Raw genomic sequence first — 4,387 nt, 5'->3', positions numbered from 1 at the left:
GCGGGCTGGCAGGGGGCAATTAATGGGGCAGATATCGAAGTGCTTCCCTGATTACCCCATGCCAGACACTGGGTTGGGCCGTGCTGAGCGAGGCTGGTAGAAACAAGAACCCTGATGAGATGTGGCTCTGATAATGCCAAGAAGTGCCACTTCCTTAGCAGCAGGAGCAACTTTATTGAGACCATCTGTTGTTTTGGAAGACACATGTGCGCGCACACACGTGCACCTCCTCCTCCCAAAGTCTTTAACCTTTCTCTTAGGGCTGACTGAAATGGCAGAGCTAATCCCTCCTTAATCTCAGAATGACAGGCTCTGCTGCGGTCAGCAAGTCCCAGCAGCTACTGCAGACCGGGGTGACTGGCGCCATTTAGGTGACGTGACAGTGATGTATCCTGGAGCAGTCACGGCAGGACAAAGTGGCTGTTCTTCCACTGTCAAAATAAAGTTTGGCAGGAGTAGCGTGTGATGACCAGGAGCCTCAAAGAGAAGGCTGGGGTACATGCACTGAGACAAGAAGTCGGTACTCAGCTGGATCTCACTGCTCTGTGCAGCACAGGGAACAGGAAGAAGAGACTGAGTGAGTTTGGTCCCCCTGAAAACCTCATTTTTCAGCAGGTATAACCAAAAGCCATCTGAGAGGACACAGCCCTATTCCACCTTGTCAAGTCTCTAATCATCAGTTTTACCATGATCTTTCCTTAAGACACCAGGACCCTTAAGCTTCTCATGGCTGTGTTAGAGGTGAGCATCGGAGCCCAGGTAGCCAGCAGAAGATGTAGCACCACCAGAGCATCCTCTGAGGCTGAATCACCTCCAGCCTCTCTGCAAGTAAAGTATTTTTGTTGGTCTTTCATGTATATCTGTGCACTTCTCATTTCTTATTCCTGAAACTGGTGTTTAAAAGCACCACTTAAAAAATGACCATCTCCCAGCCCTTTGGAGCAAACACTGCCTATCAGACATGGAATCTCCAAAGTCCCTCTTGCTGGCAAACATGACCCATATCCCCTGGGCTTCCTGGTCACCCTGTAAAACAAACCACACAGAGATGGCAAATAATGTCCCATCCAGAGGAGGAAAAGGTGTGTTTCTGTCCTTGTGTCCAGGATTTGAACAAGTGGTTCAATCTCATCTCCAAGCCCTCCTGGCTATGTCTACTCGACTTCCAGACAGCCCAGATCAAACAGACCTTTGCAATGTTGGAAGAGGTAAGTACAGAGAAGAGCAATGATGTCTTGCTGCCCCTTCTTTCCTCCATCCATTTTTGCTTCTGCCTGCATGTGTGTTACTGAAATTCTGCAGCTGGCATGGACAAACCCATAGCAGCCCCCACAGAAATATGTCATTGGTGGCCTGACCAGTGACAACAAAGCTGGGACTTTATTGCACTGCTGTAGATGCAAACTGATCTCACTGTGGCCAGAATGTGATTCAGCTGTGGGAAAGGTGCAGCCACTTCCCAAAGAGCACAGATGGATAGAGAAAGATGAGAGCAAAAATAAAGTGCCATGTCTGCCTGGAACAAGCCAAGAATGGCAAGACCAAACTAGTTTTCCTCCTTAATTGTGGGAGCCAGTGAAGCCAGAGGGATCTTTTAGCAGAAAGTAAACTTGAACTACTCAACGCCATCCTGTACCCCTGGGCTATTCTGAAGTCGTCACTCAGAGCTGGTGTGTTTTTGAGTTCTTCCTCTCTTTAGTAACTTTTTTTTTTTTTGCATTTTGAAGAATCTGAATATAGAACATACATTCCCCAGAGCTGCAGTAGGAAGGAATGTAGCCTTCCCCTTCATCCTGTCAGCCTAAAGAAAACTGGAAGCTTAATACACTGGAGTTCTTTTTATATCTCAAAAGTCCTGTTGCTTAAAAACAAACATCTCAGACCTCCAACTTTTAATGGTTATGTTTGAATCAGTACTATCTGAAAAGATGGGGCAGTGTGGTGTTACTCAGAATGCAGAAAGGTAACAACCAAAAACAATCTTAACATCCTAGAGAAGGTAATAATTTTAATACAGGGCATTTGTTTATTTTTTGAGAAAATAATGAAATAATTGGTGTATTACAGATACCCCAATAGCTTCCCTTATTTACTTGCTTCATCCAAATTCAATTGCATAGTTTATATTCTATGGACTATGATTATATTACATTTGGAATATTGGACTGTAAAACTTCAGTTTACATATTTCTGTTTATTGGCAATTTTTATTTTCTCCTTCTGGTCAGTATCTTTATTATTGAATGGAGAGACACTGAGCTGAGGTCCAGAATGAATAAGATAACTGGAAGTCAGACAATGACTGGATTCCTAGAAATTATGTGCAATAATTTACTGCTTTAGAATATACAAAAAGGAAGATGACTGATTCTGAAATCTGAAGCAGGAAGATGGATAATGGGGTTTTCCATCATTTGACCCCCACCACCCACAAATAAGGTCACACAAGTTTTGTTCACTCGTTCTTTGGCTGCAGTCACTCAGCTTTCAGCCTGACCCAGGGAGACTCCAGCAGCAGGAGAGCTGGGATGGTTCCGGCTGGGATCCAGACCTGCCACCCATTTCAGGCTCCTAAAGCCTCAGTGGATGAGCTGCTCTTGGGTCCCTGGGCTGTCACAGTGTACCTGACTGCAGATCCTGCCACTGCACCTCTGAAGCAGAGGAGCCTTTCCAAACTGATTTTTTTCAGTGTTCTCATTTCTCCTGTACAAATCTGTGTTAATGATCTACGGGAGATAATTGCCAGTTTAAAAGGCCGTTTGGAAAACTGCCTTTTTGAAAGTCCTGACACGGCACAGCTTTAAAGGCTGGAACTGTGTTCCACATACAGGAGGCCTTGAACTCTCTCTGGGCAGCCCACTTTAATATCCTCTTGGATATCCACTTTCATATGCTCAGAGCTTATGTATTTTATGGTAATAGGCTGCGGGATTTGACTGTGCTGAGACAACATGTCTGCCCGTTAACCTGGGAGAATAAAGAGGAGCTTTCCAAATAAAAATAGTTAAGATGAAATTGTTTATATTATACTTAGACCTGGCAGAGCATTTACTTTTTGCTGTTGGGTGGCAAGGGGAAGGCTGTCCGAGGTTTCAATGCTGACATTTTAAAAATTACACCGAATACTATTACCTTGACTACTGAATATCCCTAGGGTGTTTTGATAAACTGAGATAAATAAAAGAAGAATTTCTTATATAGATATTTGTATTATCCTGCTGTAACATCCATTTATATTTAAACTTAATTATTTTGGTCTTCTACACAAGTTTAAGAGCAAACACTGATGGCCACATTGGAATTGAAAATCAGGATTCTTATTTATTCATTTGCCCCAAGTCACATGCCAGGCAAGCACAGGACATACAATTCCCATAGGAAATCTGAGACAGTCACACTAGGGATCAGGAAAGCACCCAGCCTGGAGGATCCATCACTGCTACACCTGCCCTTTTGTTAAAGCCTGATTGTGCCTCCAGAACTACACCTGCTGATCAGCCAGTGAACCAACTGGTCTGGCTGGGCCAGCGAGGGCCCTGTGTTCCCATGGGCTCCTTGTGAAATCTTCAGGCCACTGCAGCAACTCCTCAGCAGGCTCAGCCTTCCCTGCCCACACCTGGCTTGGGAAATGACCTTTCTCTCCCGCTGCTCTAAACAAACAGGAAGGGAAAACTTGTCAGCCACGTGAGGAGCCCAGGAACTGAAGGGGAGGGAAAAAGGAAAGAATGTCTTAACATATTTTCAGATTTGTCATGCTTGCTTGTCATAGGCATGAAAAAGTCTGAGTTTGGTTCTTTTTACTAATAGTAGCAATAGTACAAACACTAAAAGGGAAAGTCATTTTATTGCCACTTCCTTCTTGCAGAGACTTGTCTCGTTTCAAGCATGCACTGTGCAGGCAAGATCTCAGTGCAGTCCCTCTTGTTCATCACTCTTTTTACATTTCAAATCAAGGGAAATTAAAAATTTTCTCTATTTGCCAAAGATGGCAATTGCACTTTGGGGACCTGGTGATAAGTGCAATTAAGTACCACTTTTAGCAGGCAGCATAGCCACTCATCTAAAAGAGTTCAAATCTTTATAAATAAGGATTTTATAAATTCAGATCTGAAGAAAGGTTCATCTTTTTATCATTAAAAAAATTTAAACTTCATTCTGTCATAGTCAATATAAATGTCCCTTGGAGGCAAGGGAAATGCTGGGAGAAAATTCACTATTAGCCAGACATTTCTCCACGGAGTAGTGGAAATGAAACTTGGGACAGAACTTAATTCTTTCAGTGACTGAAATACCAACACTCGGGAAAGCAAAAGCATGTACTTGTTGAGGGGGGCTCCTGTGTGCTAATGGTACCAGTCCTCTATGTCTTCCTGAATTTATATGCAGA

This window comes from Chamaea fasciata, unplaced genomic scaffold (assembly GCF_029207755.1).
Source record: "Chamaea fasciata isolate MVZ Bird 193981 ecotype frontalis unplaced genomic scaffold, bChaFas1.0.hap1 SCAF_13, whole genome shotgun sequence".
Lineage (NCBI taxonomy): Eukaryota > Metazoa > Chordata > Aves > Passeriformes > Sylviidae > Chamaea > Chamaea fasciata.
This window is presented reverse-complemented; position numbering follows the sequence as displayed.